Here is a 16,380-nt window from a genome sequence, read left to right as displayed (position 1 = left end):
CTGCAGCCCCATTATGCATTTCTTCTCTGCCACTCTGAGCACTTCAGTCCTCCAGCAGGACAACCTATGGGCATACAGTCCAAGCAGTGTAAGTGGAAAGATTGATGACCTCAAAGAAATTACTAGATCGGGCTAACCACTTTTCAGCAGAAGACCCCATAGCAAGCTTAACGATCAGTCTCCCTCTCTGCCACGTCTGCTTATCCCTGGACATGCAGTGTTCATCTTTAACTCACCTAGGCGCCCCCCAAGTTATATTTCATTGCTTACACTATGAACAACTGTAAATCAAAAACCAATGGGACGAGGGGCAGAGGCCACTTCCAGCCAAATTCTAGTCAGCTCTAATCAGGTTAGGAAGTCTCAATCTTCTAGACAAAGATTTAGAAAACTGATTTTACTGCTTCAGTATGATTGCTAACAACAACTAATAAAGTAGAGTCACCAGAGGGCACTAACACTTCTACCTAATGGCAAATGCACTCCTTCAATTAGGAAGGCTGATAATTACATCCACATCATCATGTATACTTTATCTGGACTGAACTTCAGCCAGCTTGTTCTAATCCATGTTCAAATCTCAATGACACAGTGATGAGGCGCTGAGCTACATTAACTGTTGTGGTCACACCTGCAATACATGGGGGAGACTGTAAGTCTCCCCAGACAAACCAGACAGCACAGGGCAGGCACATGCCTCTCCCACTTCACTTGCAACCTAAAGCTTACATTGCCTGTGAAACATATTTGTATGCATACGTATAAATGAAATTCTGAAACAGGCATAGAGAATAGGTCACAAGTCCGACACCTTGAAGGAACAAAATAAATAACTATTCTTAAAGAGTCTGCACCAAGATGAACCCTACTGTATGGGACTGCAAGCAATATCTGCCTCCAAGAAAAAAAAAGGTAGGGGGTCTTCAATTTAACCCTCAAGCAGCAACAGATGCATTGCCCTCTCAAATTTGGCATCAAATCAAGTGCCATGTTACATGCTTAATCTCTTAAGAAGGCGGCTGCTCTTTACCATTGAGAAATAAGCAGGTTTTTAAACCACAAATATGATGCATACGAGGGGCTGACAAGAGCATTTCTTGACATTCTGTCCAAGCAGCTTTTGGGCCTCTTGCTGTCAGGCACAGAGGCACACTGTGGCACACCCAGAGATTTTCTGGGGCAGGAAACACCCAATACAGTCAAAGAGCCAAAACACAGCCTGACCGGTGCAGCCCTACAGAAATAAGAGCAAAGCTTCTGGGACCTGCAAGGTACACAGCTTTACCCCCCCGCAGCATTACTGCCCTGCAGTTCTACCTAAACTGTCGTTCTTGTAGTCAGGACTGTAAGTCAACACAGCTGGGAAAGGAAAAGGGAATCCTATCTTTATTTATGGAAAGGCACACAATAAGCATGGAGGCCATCACTTCTCTGCACCGAAGTTACAGCCATGGAGAAAGTTACACCACCAATAAAGCTGGGACAGCAACAATTCCGAGAGCATTCTCAAGGCATCCCCATGGGTTCAAGGAAGACACCATTTGTGCCATGTGACAGCCTACAACCCATCTGGAAGCCTGTAGGGAGTTTTGAAAACACCAGCTGTAAGCATACTCAAGAGTGCCACACCTCAGAACAGCAAGCCCAAGAGAGTAAAGACTAACCTTTTATGCACGTCAGGAACATTGTATTTTAAAATGCTTAGTACTGGCCCACTAGATTTCCCAATATTTTATTTGTTATAAGATTCAGTGAACAGGTCACTGTTTTAGACAAATTCTCCTATAAATAGAATCACAGTCAGGAAACAGTCACCCTCTTCCTCAGCCAGCAAGCAGAATCAATGACCATCATTTACACCAAGCTAACTTTTTTGTAAGTCCCAGCAAAAAGCTCCAACGTTCAGAACATACCATGCTGCTGAATACATCCTCCCCTTCTGTGACTTTGGGCCACCCTCTCTTTCCCCCCCCGCCCCACTACCTTCTCCACTTTACTCAGGTCCTCCTGGCTGCACAGAGCAGCTGCCTCCAGCTTAGCCCAGTGACGGGACTGCCACCGCAGCAGCAAGAGTTGCAAGAGCTCTTCTGTTTGACAGCCACAACGGCCTTGCTCCAGCTTTCATTTCAGATGTCCCCTTTCTGCTTGGCAGAATGCTGGGTGATACCAGCTTGCCCACAAGAAGGATTCCAATGCCATTTCCCCTGGAGTCCTATGAGGCCTTTAAGGATCTTTGTAAAGGAAGAAGAGTTGCAGTCACACATCCACACGTTCTAGGGGACTGAGCATACAGAGCATCTACTTAAAACACCCAACTAACACCAAGGCTCTCTTGCCTCAGCAGTCTTTTAAGGTGATTAGCTCATAGTCAAAACGTGAAGCCCACAAAGCTTCTGTTCATGCTATAAATACTATGCACACATGAATATTAAAAGATGATTTCTATTGCAGCAGTTCCAGGTATTTAAACATAAAAGTTATTAACAGATGTTTTCTCATTATCTTGAAAATTAATTTTTAGAGTATCTGTTCTAACAAGGGCTGTAAAACAACACGCAGATCAGAAATACACCATGCCTTTGATGCCTTATACTTCAACAAAATGCACCCGATTACACTCCCCACCCTTAAAGGAAGTTTTCAACTCAGCTTTATTTACTGAATGAAAGGAGGAGCCCAAATGACTCAGCTCCAAGCAAATATGAAGGAAAAGATTAATCCTTAATCTCAATTTAAAAAAAAATAGGGGAAGAGAATGTTGAAGATGGAGGTGTGTCCTTATCAATACAAATCTTTGAATATTAAAAGACATGTCAAGCAGAACATTAGCACGCTAAGACTTCATTAGCTTTCTAAGTCTTAAACATATTTACTACAAATAGCCAATTTTAAAATCAAATTTTACACAAGTAACTGAAGTTAAGGAGTTAGCACTGTTATCTTCATTCTTGTTCACTGGTGCTGAGCAGCATCAAGATCAACAAAACACACAAACATTGGGATATTCAATCTACATAGTCACCAGCAAGATACACAAGTTTGGAAGATAGAGGATGTCTCCAAAAATTGTGCACAAAGGCAGGTTTCAGAGGAGAAAAAAACCCAAACACCCAAACAACAAAATGACAGTAAACAGGGTAACTATACAAGAAGGGTTGTTTTTTTTTCCTCAGACTGAGGAATCAAACATTTCTCACCAAAACCCAGCAAAATAAATTACAAAGTACAGTATTTCACAAGGGGACTAAGAGACTCCAAGTGACTGCTGTACATCTTCCACTTGTATTTGCAAGTGACTGCTCATCCCCCATCTCAGCCATGCCACAACCAGCATTTCAGTGCAGGATACATCTCCAGCCTTGCTGGGAGGAATATTTAATTTCAGACTAGCAGGAGTGCTTCTTTACATACAGTCCAAACTCTAAATACAGATGTCACCAGAGGGCACTCTTTCAGTTCAAGTGACCCAGCTTTAGCAAACTTCTGAGCAAGACTGCAGACAGCCCACATGCAGGGATGCACAGAGGCTGTGCAAAGCAGTAAGAGTTTTGCTTCTGCAAGAGATTTCCCTTAAAAAAAAGAGCCACCAAATGCAAACAAAATTTAATTATTTATCCCAGAAACGTGAAATATTTTTCATAGTAACCAGAGGCACTGCTAGTAGAGATCACAAGCAATTATCAACTGTTATACTGTGGTACTTGATGGTACCAGTTCACTGAAGCAGTTCTGGCACCTGTGAGGATTGTATCAATTTACAGAAGCAGGGCCCAAGCCAGTACAACTCATACAGAGGCAACTATGTCAACCCTCTAGCTGCATTATCATAGACACTAAACCTTACAATAATACATGAAAAAAAATAGATCTATGTTGTCAAAAGAAAGCTCTGGGAAACAACATATTTCTCTACTCCTCACTGCACTGTATTTGATGTTGTTTTAAGCAGGTCACAAATGAAACCATTTGCATGAAGATAATACAGAAGTATCAGCAGTGTCAGTAGTTTTCAACCTTTGGTCCATGTATCATTTCTAATGGCCTGCTGAGACCTAATAAAGATAAAAAAACCTGGTCAGTGGAAGTTCATTAAACAAAAATATACACAACCACCAAAAAACACGACAGATCTATATATCAAAAAGGTCACACGTCACCGATGTGAATACAAAGTTAAGCCCATTCTGCTTAGAAACAAAACACCACCACAACACTACTAAAATCAAGTCAGCTGCAGAGGCAGGCAGTGATAAGGAAAAGATGAAAATAATAATTGTGCATCCTATGACATTTTCCAGTCCTGAGAGAAACTCAAAACCCAGAGGCCTATGAAACACTTGATTGCCTGCTTATCCACCTATCCCATTTGAAAAGAAATAGCCCTCATCTCTTCTAGTTATCCGTGTTAGTAAAGCCCCTTAGTTTAGCACAGGAACAGAAGGGGGGCAGAGGAATAAGACCGGTGTAAAGGCACGTTTTGTGCACATAGGGATCTCTCAAATAGACAAATGTATCCACAGAATTCTACCAGGCCAGTAACTACTATTTAAACACACAGGGACAAATTACTTGAAACTATTACCTATCATCACCACTCATCCTGGTTTAAAATATCTCTATATAACGGCTTTTCCAGCATCTGCTGCCAGGAAAGAAACATGCCAAACACTCCCAATGTCAAACAAACATCATCTATTTGCCTACCCTCTAAAGCAGATCCCCGACTACCACAAGGCAACGCACTCCTTGTGAACTTACCCCCGTCCATATAAAAGAAGCGCTATGGCGTCTCGGTACCCTGAACAGCCCTCCCAGCCCACGCGTGTGCTCTGCCCAGCCGCCCGACACCTCATGTCACGATAACCTGGCCCCACTCGAGGTGAGGTGGGGCTGAGTGGAGAGCGGTATCTCACGGCCACCGCCACCCTGCTCCCTGGCCTCCCTCAGGCCCCACCGCCCGTGACCCGCGCGGGATCGCCGCTCTGCCCATCCCCACACACACGCAAACAACCCCCTCGCCCGCTCTGCGGCTCCTCCCCCGTGCGTGGCCTCTCTAGAGAGCGAAGGGGGCGGCTCCCCCCCACCCGCACCCAGGCCACAGCGCGCCCTCCAGCCCCTCTCGCAGGCAGCGGGGCGGGGGACACACGGCCAGAGGCGCGCTCCGGCCCCGCTCCACAACCACGCATCCCTCCATCTTGCGGCAAGGCCGGCGGGGCGGGAGGGACATGGACCCCCAGCAGCGCTGTCGCCCCACCCGCACACACAGACGCGCACCCCACGCACACTGACGCGGCGGGGAGAGATCGCTACCGAGCCGCCGGCCCGCGTCGGGGGGACAGCGCCCCGTCCCCCGCCGCCACCCCCCCAACGCGTGTGGAGGCGGACGACAGGTGGGCGGCGGAGCCCGCGGCTCCGTAAGCGACCAGCGGCGGGTGGGGGCCGGGACCCTCCCCGGATCTGGGAGGGGACCGCCCGCCTCCAATCCCGGGCCGGCAGCCCGCCGGAGCCGGGGTGCCGGCCGGGGTTAAGCCTCCTTTCTCTCCTCCTCGGACAATAAACCCCGGCGCTGCTCCCCACGAAGGCGGCCGCCGGTCGGCGCGGCTCCCTCCTTCCTCCTCCTCCTCCTCATCCTCCTCCTCCTCCCCGCGACAGCCCAGCTCACCTGCGAGAGGGGAGCGGATGGATGGATGGATGGATGGATGGATGATGAGCGGGGGCGGGCGAGGACGGGGAAGCCTCTCCGGCTGCTGGAGGGGCTGCGGGGCTCCCCGCGGTCGCTCGGCGCCTCTCCTCGCCTGCGGGCTGCGCTGGTGCGGGGGAGCCGGCAGCGCCGCCACACGCGCGCGCGCACACACACGCACTTACTTACACACACATACACACACGCGCGCGCGTGGGGAACTGGGGGGGGAAGGGGGGGGGGGGGTGTGCGCGTCGCCACCCGCGCATGCGCGCCGAAGCCCCTCGGCCCGCCTCCTCGCTAGGCGTGGACTGCGCAAGCGCCGCCCAAGAGGGTGTGGCGGCCCGGCCGCGCGCGGGGTTGCCGTAGTGACCAGGGGCGCGCAGGGCTGCCTCGTTCTGATGAGCATCCCTCTCCCCCCCTCCCCTCAGCCCGGCGCCGCGCTCGGCTCCAAAAAAAAAAAATCCCCAAAAGAGCATTACACTCCTAAGAAATTAATTCCTTTAGAAGGAGCACAGTGCAAGGACCTTCTAGATGTTTCTCTGCTCCCACAATCGTTGGGAAATGATTAGCTTACAAGAGGAAAGCAGGGCCTTCAAGGCGTTTGCATCATGTCAGGAGTGAAAGCTCTAAGAAAACCACCATGTTTTGCAAGAATTGCCATCAAGTCGCAAGAGTTGGCAGCGCTGCTGTCATGGAGACAGGACTTGGCTTTGCCCACTTTTCCATTTACACGCCCTGCCAGGGAGGCTCCTGCCTGAGTAAGTTATCACAATAATTAATAGCTAGCATTTAGACATATTCAGAATGCTTCACAAACAATACCTGATCTCATTAACTTGTGAATTGACTTGTTCTCATCCTGTTACAGAATTAAGACAGTTACTGCTTCCTTCACATCCTTGGGAGATGGAGTCAGTAATTTGTTCGTATACCGGATAACCCATTGCTGCCGTCCAATAGAGCCACCAGCTATTCATAACACCTGATTTTTAATAGAGTTGCACACTGGTGAGAATATAGGTAGCAGGATCCAGAGCGTATTTGAGAGGTCCGGATTAAACAAGTACAGCAGGCTGGAAAGATGGTAACAGCTTTTAAAACTGTGACAGGAAAATAAGGTGGGAAGGATTTGAGACACTAGGCAAAAGTTCAACAGTAAAGCAGAAAGGCATTACCTTTAGGTACAGCACTGTTTTCCCAATTCTAATATAGCTTCATGCCTAGAAAGAGAACATTCTTTCCCCTGTTTTTTTTTTTACCATGGTAATCTGGCATAGCGTCAAACTTATTGTGAGTTCAACATGATGAAATGAAAGGAAAACAGAATGCCAAATGACATTCTTCTGCAAGGTTTTCAGCAGGGGTGTCACTGAACGGAAAAGATGTTTCACCAATTTTTGGACCACAACAACTTTTAACACAGAAATAAGAAAAGGTTATAGGAAGGAGAATAGGAAATCTAAAAAAAAAAAAAAAAAAAAAAAAAAGGAAGTAAAGACATCTCAGAAGGGGGAAGCAAAAGGAAGTTTTTTGTAAGCTGTTCTCCCTTACTAAAGCAGGAGACAAACTACTTCATCTCAGAAAACAAGCTTCTCCACATTAGTGAAGTGGTGGATATAGAGGTTAGGTGACAAATTTTGAAAAACATTTCACAGTTTTCTCTCATTAGATGCTTCCAGAAAAATAGTGGGTTGCGAGGAAGAAGCAGTGTCATGGACCAAAAACTGAGAGAGACAAAACAGCAGAACATATGGTCATTCATAATCGTGGTGAAAAGCCAAGAGAGTCAGGCATTTTTAAGATTTTGTGATAGGTCATATGAGGTAAATACCCTTAAAATAATCCCCAAAAATGGCTGTACAGAAGGAGACAACATTTGTAGAAGACAAAATTACTCACAATTGTGGGGCAGATGGTGAACCATCTCAGAGTGACCCAACAGTGTAGGAAGACAATACAGTGACAAATTCTATACTGATAAATAGTCATCAATACAAGGCAGTACAAAGTGGAGGAAAGAAATATGGTTATATGTTGTAGAGAGGTCTAAAACAAAGGTTTAAGAAATATGCAGGCAGCCTAGGCAATAGTTTGGTAGAAATCTGTCCTCAGCATATGAACACAGTCATGCATGCAACATGTCAAGATATGGAATGGAGAAAACCAGAAAATGTTGGACGTCTTGCTATCACTTAATCTCAAAAAGAGTCTTAAAGAATGCGTGGGAAGGAAAATGTACATTAGACTGTGAAACTGAAATGCCCAATTCCACTTAAGTGCTGAAATGCCATGGTTTTACTGTAGAGCCCCATGTTTAGTTGCTTTTCCCCTATGATTCCAAAATCTTTTCCAAGCTACCACGTTCCAATATTAAGCTGCCCAGTCTATACATGTAGCTGATGTTCCTTACTATTTTATAGGCACAGAATTTCCCCATTATACTAAGTATTGCATTTAAAATTAATTATTAGTTGAATATTGCAGCTGTGGTGTTAAATATTCAAATCACAGGCAGCATCAAAAAGAAAGGAAATGACTAGATGAAAACATGGTTGGTTATAACGAAGAAAGCCACTGTCAAAAGTAACAGGAAAACACTGTCACTTGTGACTGGCAGACAGCAAGGTAATGGGTGCAGAGGGCAAACCTGAACAAACAAACAAACAAACGAAACTGAAACCTGAATGTGGCTGAATATTTTACAGCCCACAGGACATCACATTTGCCATCACCACTTTAACCTGGGAGGACAAATTTAGAAATGGTATTTGTCTATCCATCCTGCAGATAAGTGTTCTTCTGAATAATTCGTTACTGTGAATCTCAGAAGCTGTTTCTCAGACACGCTTGTCCCGAATTTGATTAGCAAGGACTACGTATATAATTTGCTGTCCAGCAAAGAAGCTACACTTCTCTGCAAGAGTGTAACTAGCCACACACTACACGGAAACCCCTCAGACTACATAGGATATAGGTTTTCTTTTTGAAAGCACCAGCTTGCATCTTCAGCTTTATCTACCAACTGAGGGGATGGAAATGTATCCGTATATTTCTAATTTCACAGATCAAAAATATTTTTCCATTGGGCAACATAAAATGTGTGTGCTTCCATACACAAACTGTAATAAGTTTGCAGGAGCAGCCGTAATGAAATGTTGAGATTGCAATCTGAAGCACTTGCTATTGTAAAATCTAAGTCTATAAAAATGCCAGCAGTGTACAATCACTGTTTATTATACTTTCATTAACAAAAGATAGCATAAGCATTTAAGATTAAAAAATTTATAACGTAAGTGACTTTAATGTAATCACTTTGTATAGGTGGTAGTACAAATTATTCTAAAAATTCTAAGGAAAAAAGGAGTAGTGTTTGATGATGAATGATCATACTGTGCTGCATACAAAGCCCTGGGATTAAAACTATATATTAATATGAAATTAAATTATTTTTGTTGCCTTTCAGCCAAGCTTCCTGAGCGCTGCAGAAAGACGCTTCTCAATCTTGTTTTGGTAACTAATGATTTGAAAGAGTATAGCTTACATTTTGGCACCTAGTTAGCACTTCATTAATTACTAATTGCCTGCATCAAGCAAAGTTCTTCTCACATCACCCGAATCTATAAAGAGTTATCATAAAAAGTGATTAGTTAAAATCAGTTTGATATGAGATGTCCCAACCGGGTGGGACTGCTAAAGCATAGAGTTCCCTAAGGAATGAGAATACAGTAGAAAATATTTTATTTATATAACCTGCAAGTGCTAATCTCTATTCTTATCCTTTGACTAATTCACCCCATGAGTCTTGCTACACTTAATTCACACAGTACCTCAGGGTGAGAGACACGAAAGAAATTTAAAGTATTGCTAAATTTACTTGTCCATGTATGAGAATAAAGTTGCATATTTTTTTGTTGAAACTGTGTAATCATGTCTCAAGACTGCATCACAATGCTGAAGCACAGTTGTGGTACCTGCCCGCAAAATTTTGTTATTTCCTGATTTTGGAGTGCTTACCTGTAGAGGTCTGACTTTCTAAATGCAGTGCTTTACATTGTGCAATTAATATCTAGGTTCTAGGAAGGTAAGTAGTCTGTGACGTTTACTCCTACATATTCCTACTTTTTTGATCTGTGACTCCCTCTGGTATCCTTGCCCTTGATATAGGTAAAACAGGGGTCAGAACCTGATAAATATAATATTGCTGTAACTATAACCATCTTCCCCTTTCCTTTTGGAGGATGTTTATGCTTAATACGTGATGCACACATATTGTATTTCACCCTTTAATAAGGAGGACAAGCTTCCTGCTTCAATCATAACAAAATGGAATCTTCAGTTGGTTCAATTAAACTTGAAACTAAGCATAAAAAATATTCTAATGGATAAAAACATCTGTACCAGAGAAATCTAGTTCAAGTAGGCACTAGGCACCCTACATGTTTAGAGTTTACAGCTGGAGGAGGAAAATGTTACAAGAACACTGTACTGAAGCATGGATGTGTGCTTCACAGCTGCCCTAATTCAGTATGTTCAACTGATGTGCTAATATGTGCTCCTAAAGGTATCGTGATTAATGCTAGAACGCCTCCTCAGCTATACACTACTTGCTTCTCAGTTCCAACAGTAACGAAGGAATCAGTTGGAATGATAACAATATAATAGCAGTCTGAACTGGTTCTGGGTTTTTCTTAATATTTTTAAGATCACAATTCACCCAAACATCCATGTAAATATATAGAGAGAGATGTAAATAAAGTCCGTGTGTATACGCACACACACCTTAAGAGGACTTCCTCTTTACATCTGCAAAGCTTTGTTTTCCCAGGGTCAACAAAGGTTCTTCCACATGTGTCAGCAGCAAGGAAGTTGTGCACGGATAACGTGTTATTTCCTCACTGTCTCTCAGGCAGCCCACAGATTTTTCCACATGAAGAGAATGCTGTTCTTTACTGCATTGCCTTCCTACGCTCCAGATGTACGAAAGGCAGAAGAATGCTTTGTGTTAAAGCCCCGAGAGGAGCCGTTTGCGACAGGGACAATGCTGATGATAGTACCGGGGAGGGAGCTATAGGCAAAGAATGGATTGGCAGCAGAGGCTGAATACAGATGTCCTCCTTTTTCTGCTTTCCCAGTATCCCTGCACATCACAGGAGACAGTACGTCATTCAAAACAGTACTTGTAAACTGCTTAATAGAAAGCAAACACCATTTTTTATGTTGTATAAATATCTATCTACACATTTTCCATAAAGAATGGAGATGCTGGGATGCCTACCTGATTTATGCACAGTATGGAAGTAGCACAAACATGATGATTTACAACAGGTTTTAATGACCGTCTGAAGGGGAAAGATCCCAAATATGGACAACAGCAACTGTTAATTGAAACTAGTAATATTTCATCTATGTAAACAAAGTAATGATCACGTCTGCCACAAGACTTCAAGAGATTTATCTTCCAGGCTCCCTAATATGGTTACATCTGTCCCCTGCTTAAATCCTATGTTCTTGCCATCTGCTTCAACACGCTTTTTTCAACCTTAAGCAGTGATTAAACAGCTACTTGGAGAAGAAAATAAGTCTTTTTCAATTTTTGAGCAAAATGTTTAACAACCAGAAAAAAGTTAAAATTCAGAACTACACCCCTCTTGGCTCTCCATTGTTTCTGTGGTATGAAACGTTATTAGTGAGATGCTCAACTTAAATTTCAAGGATCTTTACATTTGACCATACACCAGGGAACATTGCACCCCCAGATTCAATGTAGTTTCATTATAGAGTGTGATAAACTGGGAGAAGATTAAGTCAATACCATTCAGTTAATCAGTCAAATTGTCATTAAGAGGTAATGTTATAAGGGCAGATCAGGAAGCGTTCTGCTTTAAAATGAAGGAAACTTCCTAGAATTCTTTAGTTGCCCCGTGGGAAGCTTAGGCAGTTATGCTCCTTTGAGATGAGCTGCGTGTTTACCTCTCCACGTCTGGACATGGAGGAGGGGGAAGGACAGAGCCAAAGCTTGCTCTCTTTTCTGTACGAGGAGAAGCAAAGAAGAGCAATTTGGCAGTTCCTGTGCTCCTGCCTTCTGGGCAAGACTATAACCTGCCTGGTCGTCATGTGGGTCACATAAATTAGGGAAGCTCTTTACGCTGCATCCATCATCCACTGTAGTCACAGAACGGTCAGTCACAATCCATCCCTTAGTGCTTATTAGAAGCCTTGAAATCCTTGACAGGTTTTAGGGATGTCCTGAGCATTTTGTTACTTGTTATGGTAGAGGTACAGTGCAATGACAATACTTCCATAAACATAATAAACATTTACCTCATCCATTCTCTAGGAGTTTCCTCAAAATGTTTTTTGCTTTTCTTTTTTTAGACTGTTTCTTCCTCCTATATAGAAGAAATTATGGATTTCGCCTCATCATTCCCCTGAGCTTCACAGGAAGTAACTGGACTTGGAACCTATGCTTTTTAGCCTTTGCTCTTTCGGCTGGTTTACTATGCATCTGCTTTGCCCTGCCATTATAACTGCTACTGCTTGCAAAGATGGGAAACCAGGGTTTTTTGCACTCTTTGTAAAACATTGTGAAGTATTTTCAGAAATAGTGCAGAACAAAGCAAATCTATGCCTTTTTTTGTTTTATCCACAGCTAATAATCCTTGTCTGAAAATCTAAGAGTATAATGTCTGCTAGTATAAATAGGTGCAGCTCCACTGAAGGCCTTGCCATCCGTTACTGAAGAGCTTTCCTATGAAGGATGTGGATAGTCAGATGGTTCAGCTTTAGATTTAATAAATAACATTGCTTAAATTACTAAAATAGGTTGGTTTATAGCCAGTGTTTTCAGAATCATTTATGTAAGTGTCTTGGGAATACTTTTGGGATAAGCAGAGCAGCAAGCCATCATCTTCTGTAGTCTACACGTCTTGCTCTGGAAGTCTCACCTGCTGGTAATCTCTCTGGTAGGATGCTACTGCATGTAAGGTGGCATGTCAGGAGCTGGAGTTAGATGGAATAAGTATTCTGATCTTATGTTCCATACCTGCTTAAATGAAAATTGGGAAGCCAATTTATAACATAGTTTTAGTTACTCATTTTCAAGTGAATAAAAAAGGTAGAGATGCTGTCTCAGGTACACCGTGCTTTCCACGTACTGCATTTTTTCCTGCGTCTCTCAAGCATTATCAGGATGGTCGAGTTCAGTTATAGAGACAGGACAGCTAGAAAACGCCAAATGTTAGGATGTAGCAAACACTATTCAAGATCATTTACATTATAAGAAAAAGGCAAAACAACATTTAGAAAAACATCTACATAAGGTTTCAACATTCTCTACTAGAACTGAGAAACCCCTGCATGAAATTAATCCAGGTTTCTTGATCCAAATTCTCTCTTAAGATGTGAAACAGTTTTCATACAGTATTCAGTATAAATTAGTGTGGGGAATGTAGAGACTTTTCAAAATTTCATTTTAAACGGAAAATATAATCTCAACATTTTCACAGCCCTATAGTACGCTGCTGAAAAATCACTTTAGCTTTCATCAGAATAGCTTTTTTTAAATGAAGAAAGAAAAAAACCCAATAGATATATTTTTAAAGTAAATAACAAGTCTGCATGGAGGCAAGGCCTGTTTCTTGAGAAAAACCATCTGACATTCAGTACTTAGGACTGGAAGGTCTAGTGTTTATAACTGTGTCTCAGCTGGAGACAGCTGTTGAACTTCTGAAATTTTGAAGAGGTTTTTCCTGTATACTCTGGACAGGCTTCAAAGTACATTCAGCAAGCAAATCCTGAAAATACAGCGGGTGTATTTTAGTGAGTTTTCACCTAAACTTTTACTGCAGTCTGATTCATTCTGTGGCCAAAACTGACACCTATAAGCTAATTTTCATTTGCATATCATTCTTTCCCACAGATATGCTTGGGAAGTTGTTATTTAAAGATTGAAATCTGAGTCTTACAAATCTAAACCAGATACATGCTAAATCTGTGAGAGGATGAATTCCCCCTTTCCAGGGTTTTCTTTTATCTTTCAAAAGAGGAGCCATGTATCATGAGGACAAGGAATGCAGTCGTGATTCTAGTCTACAAAGAGAGCTTCTGACTGTTGGGATGAAGTTTGTGGTTAATACTTTCTATAAATATGTAGTGGTAAATTCTAGAAAAGGTAAAAACATTAGAAGTAAGCACTCAACACTGCTAAAATCCAAAAGTTTGTTGCTTCACAGTGTCCTCTCCAGCTACTGCTGTATACCAGATAATACCAGTAAAAACACATACTTGAGACTCGGAGGAGTATTACACCTTGCAAAATGACTTATCCATTATAAATTATCCTTTGAGACTTTAATGAGAAAATACTATGCCACTGATTGTTCTAACTGAAGGTAGAATTGGAGTATTTTAGTCTATACTACAGTTTATGACATTGCTTTTGCCCACACACTACCTGAACACTTCTCAGCACATTACAAAGAGCAACTAAAATTGGACAGATTTATTGTTTTGTTCTCTCCCTGGAGAAGTGTAAACAAGCTACATTGTTTTGCTACGCTTTCTGTTTCAGATATATCTGCAGATACTTTTAGTTTTCACTAGAGAAGAAAAAATTGAAGAGGTACATATTGAACTTGAGTCAGAAGTTAGAGAATTTCCCAATGGTCTTTAATTCTTACAGTAACCCACCCTAAGGTCTCACCCTGGCTGCCCCGTCCCTTGCACAGATGAAATGGACCTATATAGCAGCAAGCTCCTTTGTGTCTAATGAGGATGGTACATTTTGCTTCCAGGACAGAGGTTCTCATATAGAAATACTGAGCTTAGATCACTGAGTAACCTCAGCTAAGGACTAAGACTTTGCACATGATGTAATACTCTGCAGAGGGGCAATGCAGAGAAAGTTTGATGTGCTCCTCGTTGCTTACTTTGCCCATGTCATGTCTGTCTTTTTAAACAGTTGGCATTTAAAAGCTACTATTCATTACAATGTTACTTGTCCTAAGGAACAGTCCCCACTCTCTCAGCCTGATAATTGACAAGATAAGGTTCAAATCTCCCTTTCAGGAAGAAGACTGCCAGAATCGAGTGCAATGTTTTACTTGGGATTCCCAAATACTTATACACACATGATAATTTGTGAACCCTGGATAGCATTTGACTACCGATTAGCCAACAGGTCTAGGAACAGATGGGTAAAGGGATGAGGTTTGGAGCTGTCCGTGCAGGTCAAGGCGTGATGTTGAGGACAAGAAGAGGTACCAGAAAACAGAGCGCAAGTGCCAAGACAGGGATACTACTTTGGTGAGTGTGTTTGTGTAACGATTGGGGAATAAAGGCAAAGGAACGAGAGATGCCTTCACCTGCATGGAAACTACTACAGTTGCTCGCAGCAGGAGAATCATGACTTCTGCACACTATCTGAGCAAACTGAATTTGGGAGCCTCTGTCTAAATCAACAGCAGCTCAGGTGGGTTTTATGGAGATAAAAGAAATATGATGAAATGCAGAATTGGTGGTGGGACCGGATTTTAGAAGATGGACTTGAAATCAAGTGATTAGCTCAGTTATGGGCATATTCCAACAAAAGTGGAATTGGACACTATCACTATATAACTAAACAAAGCATATGGAAAACACAGAATATATGGTAGTATCTTCAGCAATAGATCCTTAGCTTAAATACTATTTTGCATTTTGGCTTCTGGCTTAAAAAAAAATATAAAAAATAAGAGAGGATTAGGAAGAAGAACCTAGAAGAACCACAAGAGAAGACTGCAAAACAAGAGCAACTAAAAATAGTGTGTTTAAGTGTTTTGACCTACAGATGAGAATTTTCAACAAATATCTTATCTGCATTATCATCATTGCCCAGTGAAACCAGTAGACCAATGCACTCATAGGTATATAAATTTATAGACTGTGACAATTTTTACTCCAAAGACTGAAAAGTGCACAATGTTTTCAACAGCATACAATATTACAGCTCTCCTGTAGCAGCAAAGTGTGCTTGCTGAGGGCGAGGCAGCACCAAGGCCTTCAGACAGAATTTACTCCTCAGCCTGGCACACCGTCACAATTCCCTCAGTCTGGGCCGTGCTCTCCCAGCTCCAGCTTTGCTGTGCTCTCCACAAGTAAGGGTGGGAGCACAGCTCCCAGAACGACCGCTGCTCCTGTGGCAGCTTCCCAGCTTGACTGAGGCCAGCAGTTGGGTGAAGACTTCTGTCCTACCTCTTGGGAAGAGCGGGGCTAGGCAGTGCGAGTCCTAAGGAAAGCTCTCTGCACTTTTACATGGCAGGGAGGCTTACCAGAGGCTGGGAAGCAAATGAATCACATCTTGCACCCTGTCACATACCATGAGAAAGAGAAAACACTTTGTCAAATGAAGAGACAATAGAAGTTTGCATTAACTCTCTTTAGATGTATATTAATGCATTGTACCACTTTGGCTCTGGAACTCTGTGCTACAGAACAAATAGTTCAGCAAATGAAACAAAAAGCTTAGAAGATTGTTTTTAAGGATTAGACATGTACCTGTGTAATAAGCATATGCTGACAGGGAGAAGAACTCCAAGCATTAGTGTCAGTGATGCTTCACAGCACAAACTGATCATTGGCTAGTGAAATTTCCTTTATATATGCATAAAGTTCAGATACCTTACGCCTTCCACTGTAGCATTTAATATAGGCTACTGTTG

At 42.6% G+C, this 16,380-nt stretch overlaps 1 protein-coding gene across 7 annotated transcripts in view; it reads right to left on the bottom strand.

Annotated features, from left to right (window-relative positions):
• The window catches only part of RALGPS2 (Ral GEF with PH domain and SH3 binding motif 2), a 157,057-nt gene that overhangs the window by 125,866 nt on the left and 14,811 nt on the right, over positions 1 to 16,380 (bottom strand). Inside the window, exon 1 of one of the 7 annotated variants that reach the window (XM_064454468.1) lies at positions 5,663 to 5,914. The exons of 4 other annotated variants lie outside the window; for them this stretch is intronic. The gene's annotated coding sequence lies outside the window, so the exon portion shown is untranslated. Of the gene's footprint in view, positions 1 to 5,274; positions 5,440 to 5,662; positions 5,915 to 16,380 lie in introns of those variants that run through there. 2 more of the 7 variants (XM_064454471.1, XM_064454469.1) reach the window with 2 other exon arrangements.

Source organism: Phalacrocorax carbo, chromosome 6, assembly GCF_963921805.1.
Source record: "Phalacrocorax carbo chromosome 6, bPhaCar2.1, whole genome shotgun sequence".
NCBI classification, from domain to species: domain Eukaryota; kingdom Metazoa; phylum Chordata; class Aves; order Suliformes; family Phalacrocoracidae; genus Phalacrocorax; species Phalacrocorax carbo.
This window is presented reverse-complemented; position numbering and strand designations above follow the sequence as displayed.